This window comes from Urocitellus parryii, chromosome 2, assembly GCF_045843805.1.
Source record: "Urocitellus parryii isolate mUroPar1 chromosome 2, mUroPar1.hap1, whole genome shotgun sequence".
NCBI classification, from domain to species: domain Eukaryota; kingdom Metazoa; phylum Chordata; class Mammalia; order Rodentia; family Sciuridae; genus Urocitellus; species Urocitellus parryii.
This window is the reverse complement of record NC_135532.1, coordinates 206,106,957-206,131,785: the sequence shown is the minus strand read 5'-3', so window position 1 is coordinate 206,131,785 and position 24,829 is coordinate 206,106,957.

Sequence of the window (24,829 nt, the reverse complement as noted above, 5' to 3'; positions counted from 1 at the left end):
CATGCTAGGCTAGCACTCTACCAGTTGAGCTATATTCCCAGCCCTCATGGCCACATTTTATATACAAATACATAGATAAATATATATTCATGCATATATAATATTTTTCCATATATATGTATAATATAACTATTATATGAGATTGTGAGAACTCATGTGCTAGTCCACTTCCAAATATAATTGTAAAACCTTTTTTTAGCTGGGTACGGTGGTGTACGCCTATGATCCCAGCAGCTTGGGAGGCTGAGATAGGAACATTGCAAGTTCAAAGCCAGCCTTAGCAAAGGTGAAGTGCTAAGTAACTCAGTGAGACACTGTCTCCAATAAAATATGAAAATTGGGCTGGGGATGTGGCTCAGTCACTGCATGGCCCTGAGTTCAATCCCTGGTACCATCCCTGCCCCCAGAAAAAAAATCTACTTTTACATAAAATTCAATATCATTGTCTAGTTTTTTTTTTTCCTTTTCAAATAAATTTCATTAAAGGAATATCATCAGAGCATATTACCATAAACTGGATTAAATTTATTGTTTCTCTATTCAGTAAAAAAAACAATATCACTTTGAATGTTATGTACATTGTTTCACATTAAATTTTAGTCTTTTGTTTTTATTTCAGATTTGTATTTTGATCACATAAAATACTTTTTTCTCTTACCAGGTTTAAGTCTGAGGTGATTAATTGGTAGTGTTTGGGGATTGGTTTGCTTTCATTTTCATCATGCTTTTGGTTTCTTCATGTCCATCATCTATCTCTTTCTTCCGTCAGTACCATGTACAAAGTATGCCTACATCTTCCAAGCAGACCACTTTGGGGATAGAAGCTGTATCCTCTCAATATTGCTGCCTCTTGTTTCATATCTTCAAGCCCATTTCTTTTAAAATGTGTGACACTGATTCATAGTATTAGGAATTTGTTTTCAGCATTTTCCATGCATGATCAGATATTCTGCATCTATGGAGATATTTTTCTTCTGTGTCCCATCACCATTAGGCTCTCTCTGCACTTACTTCTATTTATTAATTTATTTATTGATCACATTTTGTGCCAAGCATGCTTCTAGGTATCAGGAAAGCAGTAGTAAAAAAAAAAAAAAAAAAAGATACATCCTTCCTTTGGGAAGATATATATATATATATATATATATATATATATATATATATATACACACACACACAAACACAGAGAGACATAGAGAGAGAGAAAGAGAGGTGTAGATATATATTGATAATATATACACTATATACACTATTATTTAAAAAGTCTGTAGCTAATCTAATAATGGCATTAGTCTGATAATGGATTTCTTTCCACAAAAAGAAGTGTCAGGTAGTTCTGAATTGGTTTAATTTATTTTATTTGATAATGAAAGCATTCGATTTTCTATTATATAATTGTAAAAGTTTGAAATAAATACAGTTTGCCAATAATATATTTTAGAACAGTCAAAATAACATTTTATTGCAATGCATTATTTATTCTTCTAATGCATAACTCTCATGCAGTCATAGATATGATTTAAATTTTAATTTCATGCATTGAATATGTTGCTATAACACATGATTTTACTGTATTGTTTTATTTCCCATTCAAAATTATAACAGTGAATATATCATTATCATAATCATAAGAATAAACTCAAATTTTTTTAAGTAAAAATGATTTTTTCCTAAATAAGTGTTAATTACCTTTCAGGATGCTTTTGGTAACATTACTGAATTTTTTTAATAGGTAGAGCATGTAAGGAATAGTTTTCAATGAAATTTCTCGGTATAGAAATAACAGCATATTTACATATATCTGGTGAGATACAAAGATAAATATAATTTATAATACAATATGAACTAGTTGGAATTTATTCAGAATCATGAAGTAGTACAAGTACCTGTCATAACTGGCATTACAGTATTGAACCATGACTGGCAATGAAGTTCAGAAACAGTCCTGCAGACCATTTTTACACATCAACCTCAAAAAGGGAAGAGAACTTCTGATATCCACTTCAGGAGCTCTGTCCATATCACCATTCTGCTGGCTTAGCTACTCTTACCATGACTTACACAACCCACTTCCTTCCTAACTCTCATTCTTGTTTCTTATTTATTTTCAGAAAAACACCTCATTCATATTAAGGTCAATGTTTGTACTCCCAAGATATTATCTTGACCTTCATGCTGCACCACTCTGCCTCCACATACCATTCCCAATGTTCCCTTCTCCAGTCCTAAGCTTTCCTCAGATGCTTGCTCAAGTTCTGCTTGCCAGTGATGTCCTATCCTGCTAATGTGTGTAGTTTATAAAATGGGACAATGCTTTTTAACTTTTTTATTTGTTGGTATTTCAGTTGTTAGGCATTTCATGATTTTACAAAAATAGTTGGCAAAAAATATCGAATTGAACTCCTGTACGGAATTTGCAATTCCAACAACCAGGTGTTTATTTCAGAGGCTTGTAATGGCTAGAGAGCCCTAGAAATTGCAAGAGGAGAATAGCACATCAAACATTTCAGAATATCTGATCAGAGAGCTTCCCCTTTCTGAGCTAAAATAAATGTATTTTACCTAAACTACAATTCAGTAAGAGGCCTCAGTCTGTTATAAATATCATTTTGCATGGAGGAAATTTTGCTCATCATATCTTAAAGGAAGAGTTATGTTCATTTCATAAAAGGAAATCAATAAAAATCAATATATAAAATACAATTTTTTGTATATAAAACTATAAATCAAATGGTTTTCAGGCTATTGGAAATGTTAGCTACCGTTAGAATCTGCTAAGCTGATGCTTTCATGTCCTGACCTTGGAAATATGTTTCCTTAATATCAAAAACCATGTATTTTTAATTTATCAAATCCAATACATAAAATACAAGCTGGTGCAATTTATTAAAGTTTTTATACTTAGAAAATACAATTCTTACTCAGTTTTGTGCCTAATACTATATACTACACTGATCCATCATGGAATTTTTCAGTTTATTTTTCATGGATAAAGAATAATTATAAAATGTATTTTTTTCATCAAAAATCAGTTTTTTATTGCTTGCTATTGTTATTTCACATGTAATTTTGATACATATATCATCCAGTTGCCTCATGTTACTAAGGAAATTATTAATGTTGTAAAACTTTGTTTTGTTGTACCATATATTTAACTCGGCAGTGCTTAATTACTGAGCAACATCCCCAACACTTTAGTATTATTATTTTTTACAATTTTGAGACAGGGTCTCACTAAATTGCATAGGGCCTAGCTAAGTTGCTGAGATTGGCCTCTAACTTGAGACTCTACTGACTCAGCCACCCAAGTCACTGAGTTTACCAGTGAAACTTTGATTCCTTGTCTAATGATTCATCTCTGTGCTTATTTTAGAAAGCTTACATAAGCTCTTATGCATTACCTAGGAAGGATTTATTCCATATTTATTTAATTTATGTTAAAATACTTTGTTTTCTTATCATTTTATTGCTATTACTTGTTGATATTTTGACTGAATTGAAATTTGGTTGTTCAATATTTTAAAATAACTATGAAATATTCCAAAAGTAATAACTTTAATAATTGGTTAAATAAATTAATGAGATATATGTTTCACATACTGTACAATATATTCATTGTATTTCTTAACATTCATTAAGGAAATCAGCATAAATTTATGCTATCTGGAATCAAAGGAATCCTCTTCCTGAAAAACTTAGAAAATACTAGCTCTCCAGTGAGATATATCCATTTAGTTTTCCTTACTCTGAAATAGTAATAAATGGATTGTTGTTGCTGTTAATTTATTTCTCTGTGTAAGAATAAAAACAAGTTATGGTTCAAGTATTTAAACTATTCCATGTATAATAAAGGAAGTGTAAAACATAGCTTCAAAGCTATTAATTATCTGACTAAAATCAATGCTCCCTTCTAACTTAACCAACTCTACAGTCAATATACTTATCAACTTTAAGGTGTTAAGAGCATTGATAGTTGGAGTAATAGGAATGTAAGCCCTCAAGAGGATAACAATGGAAGAAAGTACTTGAATTTATTTTGATTAACATATTAAATTTTCCATAATTTTTCACTTTATAGTACTTTATTTTATAATTATTAACTTATGTTCATGAAATATTAATAGATGCTTATTTTAGTTTCACTTCAATTTTTTCTGTTAAAATGAAAGAAATATTATTGTTGCAGTAGAAATATAATTAACAATAATGACCTTATTTAAATAAAACTCCTCTTTCTTTTTCTTATTTGAACCAAGCTTATATCCTCAAATAGATATAGAAAATGTTGGAATGACTCTCGCTGATGTTAATGATAACTTAGATCAGAAGGTTGTGATTTACACTGACTTTTAGATTATTTTCCTCATAACTTGAATTCTTGCTATTGATCTTAATGAAATATACCCACAAATAAACTAATTTTTATATTCAAGTTTTAAATATTTGATGTAGTTGAATATTTGAAATGATTTATTATCTCATTCTATAAGAGAACATTTTAAACACATGTCTATAATTCCATGTGTTTCAATATTTTAAATTTAGTATTAGTTTTATAATCCGTTAATATTGTGAACTGAAAGGCCAAGGTCAAGTTTTGTACAATGCTATAACAAATACTTAAAAGTGTGGAAGCTATTTGGAACTGGGTAATGGGTGTTCCAATACGGGAAGAGTTTTGAGTACACACTAAAAAAGCTAAAGGGCCTTTTAAAGATGATTCTTGGCAGGTATCTACAAGGAAATAGTGGGGCTATAGAGAAAGCTTCCATCTTCTTAGAGAAAGTGCAAGTAATCATATAAAGAGTGTTGTTAGAAATAACATCTATCTTACACTCTATAAAAAAATCAGCTGAAAGTGAATTGAAAATCTAAAACTAAGACCTAAAATCATGATACTTTTAGAACAAAAAGAAAGAAAAAGCTCATTGACATTATTAATTACTTTTTGGATATGACAACGACAGCACAGGAACAAAGCAGGATGACATCAAATTAAAAAGCTCTGGACAATGAGAAAATAATCAATAAAATGAAAAGGCAAACTATGGAACAGTGGAAGATATTTGCACATCATATATTTGATAAATGTTTAACATCTAAACTATATAAGGAACACATTTAATCAGAAAATGGCAAAACAGATAAATAACTCACCTGAAATATAATTAATCAATCTGAATATACATTTCTTCAAAGAAGACATAAAAATATATCACAGCTATATAAAAGATATTGCCTGAATTTGGATAATGGTTTGTCACCCAATCCAGTTGCACACGCTGTAAGTTTGGCTTCAGTGTGGCAGTGCTGAGGTAATGTAAACTTCAAGATATAAAGTGTAACTACAGTAAGTAGATCATGCAGGTCTCATCCTTAAAAGGATTCATGCTGGAGTGAATGAGTTCTTTCAAATTGGGTTGTTTGAAAGAGCTGCAGACATAGCTCACTTGGTGGAGTGTTTGCCTTGCATGCACAAGGCCCTGGATTCAATCCTCAGCACCACATACAAAAAAAAAGAAAAAGTGGGTTGTTATAAAGTTAGGTCCCCACATACTTGGCATTTCTGCTGATAGCCATATTCCTTGGTCCTTATAAAGATGTACCATGTTTTGATGTAGCCATGTCACCAGAAGACCCTATGTTGGAATTATGTCTTTGAAAACTATGAGCTAAATAAACTTATTTTAAAAAAGTCATCCTATTATAAGTATTATGTTATAGTCACATAAGTTAAACTAATACAAGGTATCAGTATTTTTTGTTCTAAAAATATCATTATACTAAATAAGTATTATAATACTAAATCATTAATCAATGAGAAAATTCAAATCAAGCCTGCAATGATACTATCACTCACACCTATAAAAATGAATATTATTAAAAAGAAATAGAGCAAGAGAGAACATGTATTTGTGAGGGTGTGAAGAAAAGGTAATCTTTGCACATTGTTGGTGAGTAAAAGGTGGAACCAACTAAGAGAAACAGTATTTTCCTCAAAAAAAAAATAGACTTTTGAAGAGATATCTATTTTTCCATTTAAAAAAATTTAGTTTTAGATGGATGCAATATCTTTATTTTGTTTGTTTATTTATTTATTTATGTGGTCCTGAGGATCAAACCCAGTGGCTCACATGGGCTAGGCAAGCGCTTACTGCTGAGCCACAATTCCAGCCCCTATTTTTCCATTTTTATCATAGCATTATTCATAATATCTGAAATATGGAAAACGAATTAAATACCCATGGAAGAATGAATGAGTAAAAAAAATGTGATATTTTTATAGAGTGGAATATTATCCAGTTTGAAAAAACAAAACTTGCCATGTGCAAGAGCATGAATGGACCAGGAGATAATTATGCTAAGACAAATAACACAGTCACTTATATGTTGCATTTAAAAAAATTAAACTTATAGAAGTAAAGAGTAGAACAGTGGTTTCCAGGGATTGGGAAATGAGAAAATGAAAATGTGATTGTCCGTGTTGATAGCGTTTCAGTCACACAAAACATCCTATGAAACTACAAGCAACACTGTGACTATAGATAACAATATTGTATTGGATTCTTAAAATTTGATAAAAGGATTTTTTTATTAAGTATTTTCACTGCATACAAACAAAAGTTACAATAAAAACAATGAAGGTGTGGGAGGTATTGGATATGTTTGTAGCTTTAATGGTGATAATGGTTTTATGGGCATATACTTAGTTCCAAAATTATAGATTGTACGCATTAGATTTATACATTTTATGTGCCAAATCTACCTAAATGAAGTAGGTTTTTAAAAAGTTTCCCTACCTGCTAAAATCTTATTATATTATAATAATATCTGATTCTTCTCATTCTAATTGGTAGATAAACAAATCATGTTAAAATATACAATTAACTTCTCTAATCTTTGAATCTTTTATCACTAATACATGTAAAATAATCTATTTTTAATTTTAGATCTGGAAAAAAATATATGTCATTTTGACTTTTGGCCTAAAAAATCTCTGGCAATACCATTATTCAGCAAATGTGGAGTCTGTCTTCAATCCCACACATAGGAAGGATACTAGGCCATAAATTCAGTTGCCAAACATTTGATGCTGTCATTATAGCAAAATCCAACACTGCCCCTAATAAACAAAATAGAATTTCAGATACTCTGTGCCTATTTTAACTACCCTGGACTTGCTTGTGTCAATAGTAATATAATTCATCATCCTAGCCTTTACTTGTTGATAAGTTGAGTAATGTAACTTAATCTTTGAAATCTCATTTTCAGATAGGTATACAATCAATAAATTAGCATTAAAGAAACTTGCCTTTTATTTTTGTAACAACTGAACTCAAGTCGTTTGCACTGCACAGTATAAACAAATTTTATTGTTTTCCTTTGCAAATATATTGATATGTTAGTTTAGCATGAAATCTTAAGCAAGGTAAATAAACATATTTGTATTTAGGGAAAGAGAGTTAGGAGTTCCTGAAACTCTTAGTGATCAAAATTTAAATAAATAAAGAAAGAAAGAAAAAGAAAAAAAAAGTACCCAGTAATAACTTCAAAATTATGTTTTTGATAAAATCAAAACAAGCAAAAATGCCTGCAGAAAAATAATTTATCTGGAACTTGAAAACTATAAAATATCTGATATGCTCATGATCTAAGTATATTAAATATATATATATATATATATATATATATTTGTCCAAGGTATACTTACTATATATAATCAAGAATTGGGAATACATTAAATGCAGAATTTTATATAGAAGTAATACACAGAAATAAAAATACACAAAAAGAGTAAAAGTTTTTTACACACACACACATACACACACATCGAATAATAACATATTTATAAAAGAGGAAAGAATCATGGAAATAGCTAGGAGAAAAATACATATAAATATTCTTTTTCTATTTCAAAATACATGTAATCTGAGGCATATGTGTATTATTTGTAAATCTGTAATATTTAAGATAGGCATGCTGGAGTTTAAGGCCAATTGTTGACAAGTAAAAATAAGCCAGAGGATGAGTAGATTCATGAATTATTCCATTGGTTTGACTTTATGACCCATGGTGTTTGTTGGTGCTGTTGATAAAAGCACTTTGAAATGCCTGCCACTAAACACTAATGCATTTTGCATTAGATCTAATCAGCTGGAGATCCAGTATCTTAGTTCTAAGTGCCAAGGAGATAATTTTCAGTATTATTATAAGAACTAAATTTCATTTTATTGTACTAAAATATTTTCATGCCAAGATCCTCAAATATGTTGCACAATAATTAAAATTCACTTAAAACTGTCAAATTTGAAAATTATAGATTTGATAAGTTTCAAATTTTAAAAATTCTGTTTTGTCCGGGGGTGTACCTCAACGGAACAGCACTTGCTTTTGTGATGCCCTAATCTCTAACACTGGAAAAATAAATTATTTTGACCACCTTATTGTTATTCTATACATGATTCTTCTTATGCTCTTGCCTAAATAAAAAATAAGTATAATCTTTAATAATCAATAAGAATTTAACAACAATAAGGTTGTTAGAAACTGCAAATATTCTCTTAATTTAAATTTGCTAAATTTGTTTATGTATGAATAAACCTTAATAAAAATTAGGACTTACTAAGAATTTCAGTCTTAGAATTTTTCCTCTATCGCTTGTAGCATCATTGTTCTTTAACTAACTTCATTATTGATAATGCAAGATTCAATTTTCTCCTCATTTGTTTTCCTTTCACATAGCCAGTCTGGTAATGATGTCAAAGATTCGTGGTGCTTAGAAAGATACTTTCAAGGGCTGAGGATGTGGCTCAAGTGGTAAGGCGCTCGCCTGGCATGTGCGGGGTGCTGGGTTCAATCCTCAGTACCACATAAAAATAAAATAAAGATGTTGTGTCCACCGAAAACTAAAAAATAAATATTAAAAAAAAATTATCTCTCTCTCTTAAAAAAAAAAAAGAAAGATACTTTCAAGGTGATTTTGTTCCTATATCCTATTGTAAGAAAACAAAAATGGGGATAGAACATAGAATAGCTGAAGGAAATTCCAAAACAGAGAGTGCCAGTCCATTCAGAGATTGTGATTTATGGACAGCTTTCTTCACTCTTAGATTGTTGGTTGAGACAAATGCAAAACTTTTAGTGTGTATCATTGACCTTTACTCAGCTTGGAGCACAGCTGCAGTGATTCTCTAATTAAGTCTAAAATCATGAAAGAATCAAAGGACAAAAAAGGTTAGATTCTTTTCTTCTCCACTTATACTGATCTAAATGGAGAAAATTATAGTTTATCAACTCAGTATTTCATGTGTTGTCTGTAGTACCCATCACAAGTTTTCAAATTTGCTATTATATATACTTGACAGGTCAGGGAGATAAAGATTGAACAAAGTTAGGCAATTTGTCCAATTTTCTCTGAATGCTTATTTTCAAATGTTGATCCAGTCTGCTCCTTAGTATCATAAGTCCTGACACTTCCCATTCAATTCAATAAAACACTTTTCATAACAACAATGTATCAACTTGGTATACTTTTTTCCTGTTCAATGATAAAGTCATTTCTTTAAAGATGTGTTAATAATATAAAACATTCTTGTCCGTGAAGTACTTAAAAACAAGTTGCTTCCAAATTTCAATTTTTGTTTGACATTCATGCATGATTGGATTTAGGGCACACATTGGATTTGTATTCCTAATATAAAATTGCAGTATTTATCTATTTATTTATTTATTGAAAAGGAAAAGTTTATTTGGTACTCACAGTTTCAAAGGTCTCAGTCCATAGTTGGCCAATTCCATTACTCTGGGCCTGAGGTGAGACAGAACATGATTGCAAAAGGGTGTAGTGGAGGAAAGCAGGTCACAGCATGGCAATCAGAAACCAGAGAGAATTCTGCTCACCAGGGACAAAACATAAATCCAAAGCCATGCCCCCAGTGATCCACCTCCTCCAGGCATACCCAATCCGCCTACAGTTACTGTACAGTTAATCCATAGAAGTGGAATAATCCACTGAATAGATTATAACTCAAAATCTAATATGAAATTATAACCTTGAAGAAGCATTTAATGGAACAAGTACAAATGCTCCTCAGCTTATATCCTGATAAACCTATCATGATTTGAAAAATTGTGAAAAGTCGAAACTGCATATAATATACCTATGCTACAAACATCATAGCTTAGGAACACAGTACACTGTCAACTATGGATTGCTTACCCTAATCATATGGTTACCTGGGAATTGAAGCTCACTGCTGCTGCCCAGCATCATGATAGAATATTGTACCACATATTGCTAGCCTGAAAGAATATAAAAATTCAAAATTCAATGAATGGAAGCAGGTCACTTCCATTTTATCATAAAGCAAAAATTAACAGTTTAATTTTTTTGTCTGGAGTCATCTATACCCAATTTCTCTCACTTTCATCAGCATGATGCTCAAGAAAGAGAAAGTAAAGTAAACTCACTATGGCATGAAAAAGAACCATTACAAAGGGCCTGATTATGAGTTGTAATAAATAATTTCTGGATTTAAGTAACAGATATCAGTTTAAGTTAATATGAGTATTATTTCTCACACATTATTTTATTAAATAAAATTTAATAAATTGCAAACATTTCAAACATATACTTGGATGAGTTTTGACAGTACGGTACATATGCCCACAGTTTCAGTGATATGATTAAAATATAGAACATTGTTACTATCCAAAAAAGGTTTGTTCTGCCCCTTAGTAGCTGGTTCCTCCCATCAAGTTAGAAAAAAAAACGACAAACACTAATGATTTATTTTTTTTTCTGGGGGGTATGTTTTTTGCATTTAATTAAGTTATATTCAATGTAAGCCTTTTACTATATATTATTTTGTGTCCATGTCTATTTAACACAACATGTTGTATGTTTACCAGCATTTTCTTTCCTTTTATTGCTGACTAGCATAACATTTTATGAATATATATCATTGGATATATTTATAAATATGTTGGTATATATGAGTGGATTCCAGTTGTGATTAATAATGAATAAAAGCTCTATTGTGAACCAATAACATAGCAGAATCAGGGAGTTTTCTATGAGTTGCTTTTAATAAATAATCAAGTATCTTGTAGAACAACAGCAAGTGTACTAACCCTGAGAATAAAAATATGGAAACAAAAGGAGTCAATGAAGAAATACATCAGGAAGTAACAATCAATGGGCCTAACTCCTGACTAGAGTCATTGTAAAGTTGTTATTTATGACCATATGTTTCCAAAGTATTTTGGAAATTATATTTTCTTATTTTCTTGATCTAGTCATTGACACCAGCTCTCACATTAACCTAGGATTGACTTGTAGATGATGTCCCCCTGTATGAGATTGTCACCATGACAGTTACAGAAAGGGCCAACTAATGACAAAAACTCCCCAAGCTCAATGTGAAGATGTAAACAACTGACTGATACAAAAGATTGCAGAACATGCAACTCACTTCTCTTGGCAAAAAATCAAACACTAATGAATTTTGAAAAAGCATTGCTTCCTTTATCATTCTGTGCTCAGAAATGACGAGAGAGAGAGAGAGAGAGAGAGAGAGAGAGAGAGAGAGAGAGAGATTTCTTTGCTTGAGAATTACATTTTACTTTCACTAAAAATGAAATTCTCCTGCTTGACTTTTCACATTAACTTTAAATTTTCTTTTCTCAAGACACAAAAACTGAGTTAGAATAATGTGTCAGTTATTTTTAGTTTAAGATTTCTATCTGTGTTTTAGATAGGAAATATTTCAATGTTCAATTGGTACAACTTCATAATTGTTTTATTACATGGTTGTATGATCTTAAGTTTGACATTAAAAGTTTGACTCATTCAGGTTTATATATGATAAAATGTAATATTCAATTCTCATGTTTTGTTAATTTTTAATTTAGTTATCTACATTCACTGCACCAATGTTTGAAAACACATACTTTCTCTTTTTAGATGACTTGGTATTATTTTGAAAAATCATTTGCTCACATGTGATCTTATTTACAACATGCATTATGTGTTTCATATGCACAATTGTACATAATAAAGCTTTGTAACTAATATTTTAATTGTGGTGTATAAATTCTTTTTTTAAAAAAAACAAGGATTTAAATATTTTAAATTCTTTGTATTTTTATATGAAATTTATAAACAATATTGGTTAGTTTAAAAACTGGGTTTAAGTCTGCGTAAATTTTCATTAGATGTTGGTTGAACCTATTGATTAATTTAAGGAACATAGATAACTACATTGAGTCTTGCAGACTATGAAGAAGGCCTTTCTCTTCATTAACCTAAGAACTCTTTAAATTTCTCTAAAAGGTTAGATGGTTTTCAGCATTTTATATTTGCACTTATTTCATAAAATTTGCTTCAACTATTTAAAATCCACAAACAATTGTTTCTATTAATTATTAAAAATGCCCAACAAATTTATATTTATTTTTTAAATTTTTGTTTAAGATTTCTTTTTGGTCCTTTTAAAAATATATTCTTGTCTACTTGGATTTTTTTATCATTTCATTCATTGCAATTGTATTTTCTATTATTTATCATAGTAATAACAACTGCCTGAAAGTGCTCATTTGATGATTTTCGCAAATGATTTGGCTTGTATTTGGTCATTACTGAATGTCTTTTCAGTTTAGATTATTCAAAATGTCAAAAACCTTTTCATGGTTTTTGACATTTTGAATAATTAGATTGCATACTGGACCTTGGAAATTTTTTGTTGTGAAAGCTTCTTTCTTTTATATATAAAATATTTCCATGGAAGTTTACATAGTTTGTAGATATTGAAAATTGAATCTCCTATATCACTGAATAGGCTAGTAGAATGATGAGAATTATTTCATCAGCAAGAAACTGCATAAAGATGGTAAGAGCAACAATATAAAAGATAAATACATTGACACAAATCAACATTATCAAAGTAAGTAGAAATCATTGCTCATTCTCTCTTCTGTTACATAAAAGGAATGATTCCAATTAATCCCTCAAACACTATCACTGTCACAGGAATAACTCTGGCTTGTTTAACCTTAATATGCTCATCTTGATTTGAGACATTTTTTTTTTCATATGCAAGTTGAGTTGAGAAGAATCAATCTCACTCATGTTTAATTTCCTTTTGACTCATTTGTCTAAATTCTAGGGTTTTTTTTATTGTTTTCTGAGTTTTATAGCCTAAACAGATATTAAAAGAAGGTAGCTTAAAGACTTATCCTTTTGAGTCAGAACTATCCTCTTTAGGTCACAAGTAGAAAAACAGGAAGCACATGGAATAAATATTTTTGGACATTAGAGAATAAGCTCCAAAAGTCTCACCTCTGAGAAGAAGAAACTAGATTACATTAACTCTTCACATGCCCTTTATTTCTGCTAAGAGCTATTTTCCAGAATACTGACTCAGTATACTTTTATTGAGCAATATCCTTCACAATAAAAGAGAAAAATCAGAATTCAAGGAGTCTGAAACTAGAGCAAACAGAAAGGCATGTTTTCTATAAACAGCTAGGAAGAAAAGGAGCTATTGAAATTCTCATAGTGTTCCCTATGGCTCAAAATCTAAAACTAATAACATTATGGTAAATTTTAAAACCAGCCATATATAAACATAGTAAATGTATGTGGTATAAAAATTACATATATATTGAAAAGACAAGTTTTAGGTCAAGAAAAAAAGAGGAAACAAAAGCAAAAACATATAGATTCTAGGTATATGCAATCTTCAAAATAGAATGGCTTTAACCATCATTTTATGTACTAAAATATCATTATATTCAAGTATCAGTTCAAACACTGAAAAAGCAGATCTAATATTTACCTTACTGTTATATGTTTCTCTGACTCTTTCTTAACTGTGATAGCTGATAGTTTGATCAAATATTATCCATTATCGTTTTGTCTCTGTTTAGGTCTCTTCATAATGGATGAAATATAATGGACATTATTTTTTCCTAAAATTATATTGTTTGTATAAACATTTACCAGAGATAATTTGTGGTGTACACTTATAAATATTAAGTGAATAAGGTAAAATAAAATGGGAGTCTGCTTTCTTTAACTGATTTTTCTCTCATCATATTGCTGCATTTCTGTGCATTAGTCATAGACTACTTGCATAAACCAGTGAGGGACATCATTGCATCACTGTGACCAACATACCTGATAAGAACAAATTAGAGCCAGGTACAGTGACACTAGTCTGTAATCCTAGCAGCTTGGGAGGCTGAGGCTTAGTTAGAAACTAAGTTAGAAACTAAGCAAAGCCCTAAGCAACTTAGGGAGGCACTGTCTCAAAAAACAAAACAAAACAAAACAAAACAAAAAACTACTAATAAAAAAGGGAAATATAAGCCAATATTTTTTTTCAAAATTTATCTATTTATGAAATATATATATATATATATATATATATATATAAAATCTCATCTAGTGAACTAAGTGATATTTGCAAACCAAAGATACCCTTATTAACTGCAGTCAATTTCTACAATAATCCATTTGAACACAATAGATGCAAATATAGTTCATACTCTCCCTACCCTTTTGTTTCAGGACTCTTTTCATTTATTTATTTATTCATAAAAACATCCTCTAATTCCATTCATGGAGTCAAATTTCTAAGAAAAATAGAAGATTTATATTAATTACTGTTGTGCAAGAGATAGGATGCTGAGGTGCTAGATACAAAGATTTAGTAAATGAACAGGAATGAAGGAGCCAATACTTGGCACAAAGCTGTAGGTTTTAAGGTGTGAAATCATTTCCCCATCTTGGCTGTTTACTGAAAGTGCCAGGCCTTACTATTCCTTGCAGTTAAAAATCAAGTTAAAAAATCTTCTCAACTGATTATTTTAAGGAATTAAATTATCATGTGCAGTGCTTCCTAGGAGAATGTCCTGTTATCTATTGTCAGCATTCCCCTTTTCATGACCTTTGAAAACATTTTGCTTTTCAGACAGCTTCCTCCAACTGTTCTGTAAAAAAATAAATTGAAATTTCACCTGATGGTGATCATGTAATAAGAAATACTTTTCAATGTCAAATGAAAATTGGAGAATCATATTAAAGTGTGTCATGATTTTAGATATATATTTTCCCCCCTGAAGCTAAGACATTTTCTCAAGGCTTTCTCTCAAGCTTTTCCATCTAATTTTTTTTTTTTTAAAAAAAGCTTCTTTCACATAGGGTTTGTGAGTTGATTAAATAAGATACTGTGCTTCTTGCTACCTAATATATCATATTATTTCTGATTTGTGATTTGGAGAGAAATTAGTAAATATGATAGCTTTTTTGTCCTTTTGTTGCTCTACAGATATAAGTTTAAGCAACATGTCTATTTTATATGCATAATTTCTCAAACCTAATAAAACCGTGAGTTTCACCCACAAAATACTCAATAAATGTATATTTGTGAATGTGGCATGTTACATTTGTTAAAGATTTATAGGCATCAAATGATCATAAATTTATTATTTATGTTGATTATCACATGGAAGACTATGGGTTAAAAATCTTTGTTCCCATTTCATTGGTAAATAAGCAAGGCTTTTAAAGATTAAGTGATGCACTTAACAAGGTCATATGGTAGTATGCAAATAATGCTTGAAAATCTGGAAAAACTTTACACTATTTTTTATATTATATGTGATTTTAAGAAATTATTGTAAAAACAAATGTATCCTATAGTGTATTAAACAATACACCATGGATAAAATATGTTGTAGTCATATTGTACTTGTAGTACATTATTCTATAATGGGTCACTTGGCAATGAAGTTCAACAGAGAGCTTATCCTGTGAAATCAGAGTGTCTTTAGTTTCATGGGTTTTACTATTTCACATGAAGTGTTGATAGTAGGAATTAATGTAGAGTTAGTCAATAGACAGTTGTAGGATGAATGGTTAAAATTGAAATCCCCCTAAACTTCCCATTCTGTAATAAGTTATATAATATATGTATCATTTTTTAGTTAATTTCTGATAACCTACTGTACTACCATGTCCATAGAAATATTTTCCTTAATCCTCAAATGTAAAGTTACTTTTATTCACTTTTGATTCACCCTTTATTTCATGCTTCTGTGATAGTAACATTTTTTCATAAGATCATGTATATAAAATCATCATATTCAGGAATTTTAAGGGGTACAGAAGATCCATACTGAAAATATTATCAATATGTATATGTCATAAAACATTGAATTATGATGGCAATATAATGCTGTAATTTGAAAATCTATAAGTGATTAACAGAGGGTACATTTATACACACATATGGAAAGGCTCAGCAATTTTATTATTTAAGAATGAGTTGGAAATTCACAAATATTTGCTAATTTATCTTATTGAATTATACTAAAATAAAATGTTTCGTCTTGTTTCAGACTTTTTATTCTTTGTAGATATTCTCAACCTAAATTACATGAAAATGCATGTGCCACTTTTTAACCCTGTAGGCCAAATTTTAGAGACTTTTTTTTCTTTTAATTCCTCTGTAGTGAGTATCTAAACTTCTTCTAATATATAACAAGATAAAAAGTCATCACTCATATGATTTTAAAAATAAATATCTATAATTTAACAACACAAAGATATGTAGAATAGACCAAAAATATTTGGAAAGTAAAAAACATACTTTTTATAACAAATTGGTCACCAAAAGTATCAGGAGAAATTAAACTTACTTGGTAATAATATAAAATAAAAATAAATAAACAAAAAAATTGGAATTTACCATATCTTAGAGGATCACTTCATAATATTAAAAACAGATATTATAAAAATATCAAAACCAGTGAACTACTTGGGCACATCAGAAATTGCTATAGTTTGAATGTTTATGTTCCTCAAAAAAATTATATATTAGGCTGAGTATGGGGGTGTATACTTGTATTCCAGCAACTTATGAGGTTGAGGCAGAAAGATTGTACTTTATAAGGCTAGCCTCCACAAATTTGTGAGGATCTAAGCAAAATAAAATATAAAAAAGGCTGGGGATGTAGCTGAATGGTATAGTGACCTGGGTTCAATCCCTAGTACCAAAAATAAAAATAAAATATTATATGTGATATTTCATCATATCATTGCAAAATAAAATAACAATGTGAAACAATGATGCAACAATTAGGGTGAACAACAATACCAATTGTTGTAAAGGATGCATTTCAACAGAAATTCTCATTCATTGCTGATGAAAATGAAACATGTCAGACCACCATGGAAGGTGTTTTGTCATTTTGTTGTAAAGCTAAACATAGTCTTTCCTTACTATATAGCAATTTTGCCAGTTATTTAACCAGTTAAAAAGTCACCTAAATGACATGAAATTTACTCTTGCATAAAAATTTTCACACGAATGTTTATAATAGCCTTATTCATAATAGCCAAAATTGGAAATCTTCCAGATGTCCTTCAAAAGGTGAGTGAACAAAGAAATTTGGGCACATCTAGACAGTGGAATATTACTTAATGGCAAAAATTAATGAATTATTAAGCAATAAAATGTATGACTGAACCTTTAATGCACATTTATAAGTGGAAGAAGTCAGTTAGAAAAGGTTGCATTTTGTATGACAACAATTTTATGAATTCTTGAAAAGACAGCTATAGAGATGATATAAAGATTTATGGTTGCTCGAATTTTGGTTGAACATGAGGAAGGAGGATTAATAGATGAAGTTCAGAAGATTGTTTTTAGGGTGGTGAATCTAATCGATATGTAACTATACTGGTAGGTACATGATACTATGCTTTTGTCAAAACTTGTAACTTCACAACTCAAAGAATGAACACACAGTACTTCATGGCACAGAGTGAACCTCAATATATTTGAATTGTTGAAAAAATAATTTATGATATCATGGAATCTTTGCATGGAGTAAGAATGTCATAAAATTGTCTAACAGTATTACAAATGTATAAACAATCACTGAAAGTGGGGAGGAAGGTTTATGCAAGGGATTTTGAAAGTGACCAAAATTTATTGGACTAAAGATCAAAGAACTATAAATAAGCACTGTGTTTTTGTAATTGACAAAGCTACATTTTTGACGATATGAATTATATCATCAATATGATATGATATTGCTCTAGAAGTAGATAACAGTTGAACAATTAATTCATTGAATGACAGTTTATATAATCTGAAAGTTAGAGTACTGATAATTAAGGGAAAAATACTAGAATAATCAATGCAATAATGAATTACAGTTAGACAAATCTTCATAAACTCTACATAGAAATGTTTACATACTGAAAGTTTTAAAGATAATTGTGTAGACATGGTGTAATATTCACATACATATTTGCAGATAATTAGTATGCTTTCACAATGAAAGAATTAGGCCCAATTGGTTTCATAGTGAAATCTACATAAAGTTTAAGAAAGACTAGCCAATTCTGCACAGTCTCTTCATAAAACAGAAGCAGAGAGGAAATCAATCTAATTCCTTTTAAGAAAGTTACATTACTCTAATTTAAAAAAAAATAAACATATTACAAAAAAAAGAAATTACAGAATAATATTTCTCATGAATATCAATTCAAACAATTTCAATAAAATAAATTATAATTCAACAAAAAGAAAATGATCTGTTATGTGCTAAATGTGCCGATCAAAGTTCTCACCCCTTGTACCTTAAATGACTATATTTGGAGATAAGACAGTCAGCTGAGAGGCCCAAGAAGCAGAATACTCTGATCAAGCCTGTGACAATTTGATCAAAAATAAGTAAAATAGTATTGAATTGTATAGACCTAAGTAAAAAGTAAATAGTGATGATTCCATACTGATAGAAGCAAATGATTAAATAAATAAATAATTGAGAAAACAGAAAATATGTGGTATGGAACAGTGTTAAATATTTAAAGTAGATAATCTGCCCTTAAGATCTCAGACTCCTTAAGTTGAGCTGCATACAAAAACTTCCTTCAAAAACCATACCATCAAATGGAGAAAGCATGGGAGATCAACTTCACCGTGACAAAGACTGACAAACACCACAGACAGAGAGCAGATACTAATATCAACAGTGCTAAGTTTGATTGGTAACACATGTTCTCAATATCCTGAAAAAAGCACTGATCCCTTCCATCTTTCTACTGGAAACATATTTTTGTGATAATTGTAAAAATATTAGAGATCATTTAGAACCTATAAAATTCCAAAATTAAAAGATACTCTATAAGATAACTGACCAGCACTCTTCAGAATTGTCAAGGACCTTAAAATTGTCTGAGAAATGTTCATGACCAAGAGAAGGTTAACGATGTGTTGGAATAAATGCAAGTGGTAACCCTAAGGGGATCCTAAAATGGATGTTTTGACTGGACACGAGGTGCCCCCACAAGTCCATGTGTGAGACAATGCAAGAAGGTTTAGAGGAGACCTAGAAATTTGGGGATTATGAGAGTTTCAACCAATCAGAGAAAGAATCCAGATGGGATCAACTGAGTGGTAACTGAATGCAGGTAGCTTGTGGTTGGAGGAGGTGGGGGCATGCCTTTGGGGTATGTATTTTGTATCTGGCAAGTGGAGTCTCTCTCTACTTTCTGATCATCAGTTGAGCCACTTCACTTCATCACATTCTTCTGCCATTATATTCTGACTTACCTCAAGCCCAAGAAATGGAGTTGCCTAAATATGGACTGAGACCTTTGAACCTTTGAGCTCCCAGATAAACATTTCCTCCTCTACAATTGTGCCAGTCAGGTCTTTTAGTCACAGCAGAGAAAAAGCTGACTAAAACAAGGGAAAACCACCATTTTATAAAGACAAGGAAATCTGAATAAAGAAAGGACTTTGTTAATGATGCATCAATATTAGGCCATTAATTATACTATTAATTATAGCAATGTAATTAGTAATGTATTACTACATATATGTGTTTACATATATATACACACATATACATATATATATATATATAATGTACCATAATAATATAAAAATTCCTAAAAATGCACATAAAAGTCTGTCTTTTTTGTTGTCAGATTTTATGATAAAGCTGAAAATTTTCTTATATCTACTATATTAAAATATTAAAGGAGGAGTGATACATTTTAAGCATACAAAATAGGTACTTCCTATTCTTACATTTTTTTCTATCCAATAGCACAAAGTTTTAAATTATTTATTCAGCACATGTGGCTGTTGACAATAGCTTCTTTTCAATAGTAGGTAAGTTAAATAAGGATAAAAACTGCCTTACTGCCCTAAGATTTTCTTTTCATAATAGCAGTACTCTGTGTTGGTGAATATCTGTAACATCTAAAGTGCTTTTGCATCCCTTCCTTGATTTAATTAGAAAAAGAATATTTCAAAAAAGTCAGCAGTTTTCAAAAGTAATCCTATATACATAGTGACCTTTTGTATCATCCCTCTTTATGGTAATGTGTTTTCCAAAATGGATGGCTTGCTGTACTTCTCATTTCCTTCCTTCAGGCTAGGGAATCTGTTTTGCCAGGTAAGGGGAGTGTTTAGTGCTAACAGAGAAAGGACAATGACTGCCTTCACAAGGAGCTGCCTTCTGGATAGGATGTTATGCCCCCTCCTGGGGGCTATGTGCCTCCATTTAATGATCCAGGTCATTTTTTTCAGTTGGAAAAATTCTGAACTTATATTCTAGTTCCAATTAATTTTATAAATTATCTGAGTCTTCATTATCACTGCTGTTTAGTTATAAATTTCTGTTCTTCCAATTTAGCTTTCTTCACATTCTAACAGTTGTTATGAAGAGAAGGCTCCAATGATCTTTCTGCACCCTTGCTGCCCAGTTTATCTGTAGAAATCCTAAAGACCACAGCATTGGGCAGCACATATGAGGATTCCATTTGCACAGAAATACAAGAGCATCAAGGTAAAAATAAATGCATCTGTGAACAGTGACAACTTAGAGGATGGTAGAGCATCTGAAAGGAAATTCTGGATGCTGTATGTCTAGATCTGTGGAATAAATGTGGGTATTCCTATGTATTTCAGAGCAAGTTAGGAAAATGCTTTATGTTTTATTTGAAGACAACTGTGGATAGTCTATCAAAAAAATAGTGGGTCCCTAAATAATCATAGAGAAGGGATGACTTGACAAGCTGTCTCTAGCCAGGCTCTGTCATTGACAACCACAAAGCAGGCATACAGTGTACACATGGAGTAGATATAGTATCACAGATAGGGGCTATCTAAGCCTCAACAGCATAAATTCCAACTCAGAAAAACTAATCTAGGTAATGTTTCCACAAATATCAAATCTCTAAGGCATCAAGACTACTTGTATGTTTGATATAGCAATATTTTTCAGGATCATTTGCAGCTACTTAATAAAATTTGTTTACATTAGACTTTCCCAAGGTGAAAGCAGAGTTCCTTGTTCATTATATATTATAAAGTTAGTATTTCTTTTCTCTGTACAAGGTCTTAGCTAGCAAGAGTTTACTGAATTTTGAACCAGTTATTTGGTTATCCTGGAAAATCCAATTTTAGATCAAAAGAACCATTTCTCAGCAAAGGTGATAAGACAGTAAAGATATCCATGGGGTCCATAAATCCTATTATATACTAACCTACCACAGATGAACAGTAATAAAATAAGACAGCATGTTGTCAAGAGTAATTAACCCTGATCATCAATGGGAAGTAGGACTATTGTACCCTATTGACCCAAGGCCCTTTATTTACAAAATTGTGCTTCTGCTTATCTATACATTAGTGCTATATATCCCTATGACAGTTTCTAGGGAATCTATTCTATTTCATTGTTTAATTTACCTGTACTTGTGCTAATGTTACATTTCTTTATCTATATGTAGTTTTTATAATAAACATCATTATTGAATAGAATACCTTCTCCATCTAGTTCTTCCTTAAACTGCAGCCTGGCCTTTCTTTACCCCTTTCATGCCTTATAAATTTTAGAATTTATTTGCAATGTTGACAATAAATCCTGCTGTAATTGTGATGTGATTTAGTTGAATCCATGACCCTACACAAAATAATTGATGTCTTTAAAATGTCTTCAATCCATTAATATTATACAACTCCACTCATTTATTTGTTGAATTTATATGATTTAGAGTTTATCCTGTAGACCTGTATCTTATTAGATTCTTTGCTAACCTTAGGCAAAGGTGAGCTCAAGAAAACATCAGATACTTTGGTAATTGGTATTTTTCTTCTAAAATTTTAGTCTGAATATAATTGCTGATATACAGAAATAAACTTGGTTTTTACATCAAGTTAAATTTGAACTTATATCTAACATTACAATTTATATTTTCATTATAAATATGCTATTTTATGTGGTCTTTGGACACTCTATAGCCACAGCTATCTGTAGGTAATGGTAGTTATACTTTTTATATTTATTTTGAGAGCAAGGGTGAAGTACAAGTTTGAAGGTAATATTAAACAAGGATGGAATATGATCTTACCAGATGGAAAATTAATATTAATCAAGGATATTATATTTCCTTTATAAAGTACTCGTGCGTTTGGAATTAAGTAGTAGAAGCACTTGTGCTTCCAATTATAAAAGTTCACAATGGCTTACTAGGCTTGTGCTTCCTCTTTCTACATTTTGTGGTTGGTAGGTTTAGTGATTCTAGTCTCTAAATAGGGTGTAGCTACCTCAGGAGATGCATTATTATATTTAACTACAAAATATAGGTTACACCAGTAAAATTTCAGCTCTTTGGGTATAGACAAAAAGTGGATTAAAAGAAGAATCACTGACTTGGTGGGATAGTCATTGGTCAAAAGGCAGGAAGGGGGGTGCTCTTACACAGAAGGATTATGTGTAGAAATATAGGAAAACTAGGTGACCTACTGGTACTTTATTTATGCAGACATAATTGCAAATAAGTGTACATGTAAAGCAACCATCAGAAATATGGTGACCATAGTCTCAGCATCCTCATGATTCAAGGTCTAGGTCACCGTACTTGTAAGCCACTGAAGTTACAAGGGAGTAGCTTTAATTGAAAGGAATCTACAGTAAATGGTCAAAAAGAAAGATAAATAGATAAATTTGTAATACTGATACCAGCATCTGTGTTAGAAGCTAAAGTTGATCTTCCTTATTTCCTTATTCTAAAATTTACTCAGAAAGAAAAGCCCATCAGATTCTTTTTTTGCACAACTGGAGATAATTGGTCCAATGGTTAGGCTATGGTAGACATCATGAACTGCCTATCTCTCCCTTCCATGGAAACCATGTCCCTAAACTCTCTGAAATTCACTCAACCATAAACATCTTAGGATCTTCCAAGGATGCAAAGTTTTTCCACCCAAGATCACAATTATTATAGTATATGATTTAAGTGAGGATTGAAAGGCCAGTCAGATTGGGCTTTTGAAGAATATTATCATCTTCAAAATTCAATCCATGCTCTGAGTTGTCTGTTCATGTGTCACAGCTCAAGTCCTCTCTGTCAATTATTCTTTTTTCCATTCTTATTACAAATGCAAATCCTATTCAATATCTTAAGCTTCAAATTCTGCCTTATTTTATGCTTCTGGAGCAAATATCATCAGGCATTCACTGAAAGGAATAATAAGAAATAAATATTTCTATAACCAAATTGCTTCAACAAGACAGTAGTCATTACTTTTGTTCTGGAATTCTTAGGCAAAGGTGAGTTCAAGAAAACATCAGATACTTTGAGTTTCTAAAGTTTAAACCCAGGCTACCAAACATTTTAGAAATAAATAAGCTGCATGTGCAAATTTTTCTCATTTAACAAAATACCACATTCACTTCCAACACAGCTCAGAAAAATAAAGTGCTTGGAAAGATATTTTAACACATTTTATACATTCAACTGTGTAAATCTATATGTGATACATTTAGCACCAAAAATCAACACTGACACTTATTTGAAAAAGTGCAAATGTATTGTTTCTTGATAATATTCTCCCTCCATTCTGTTTATTCACACATTGAATTTCTGGATTATAAAGACAAATTTGAATATTAAATTTAACCAAGTTGTGTCTTAGGCAATTTCACTAAAATTTATTACATTTTGAATAGATAGGTTAGAATAAAATGGTATTTTATGGAAATGTGTTTAATATTTAGGAGATAATTTATTCCCAATATATTGTTGTTGTTTGTTTTTTCTGAGTTTTAAGACAATGTCATTTACTAGTGAGGCAAATTTTTAAAAAAAGACCTGATGTGGTGGTGACCACTTATAATCCCAGTAGCTTGGAAGGTTGAGGTAAGAGGATAATGATTTTAAAGCTATCCTCAGCAATTTAGCAAGGCTCTAAGCAACATAGCCAAACTCTGTCTCTAAATAAAATGTAAAATGGGCTGGGAATATGGCAAGGTGGTTGAGTGCTCCTGGGTTCAACCCCCAGTATCAAAAAAATAAAAATAAAATAAAAAATAAAGAATATAAAACTTTTTTAAACATCCTGGACCTTGTTAAATCTCCTTCTAAATATTTATGTTCACTAACAATGCTGATTCTCCCTAAGCTGAAAAAGTAGTAACATTAAATCAAATATTTCATACCAGTGTGAACTGAAGATGAAAATGATTACAACTAAGTACTTTTAAATATTAATATTATTATTTTTAATATGTAGTCAGTTATACCTTCATAATTGCTTCTTTTAATATTTTTTCTAGTGTGTTTTACACTTGTAATTATTTTTTTTAGTATTCTTCTAATGTATTTCATGAATACATTCCCCAATTTAAAAACATACAATAAAACTAATATTTTCAATTGTGTTTGGGCAGGGAATGATATTAACTTTCTGGAATTACATTTTGATCCTTATTTATTTTTGTATTACATTTCTGT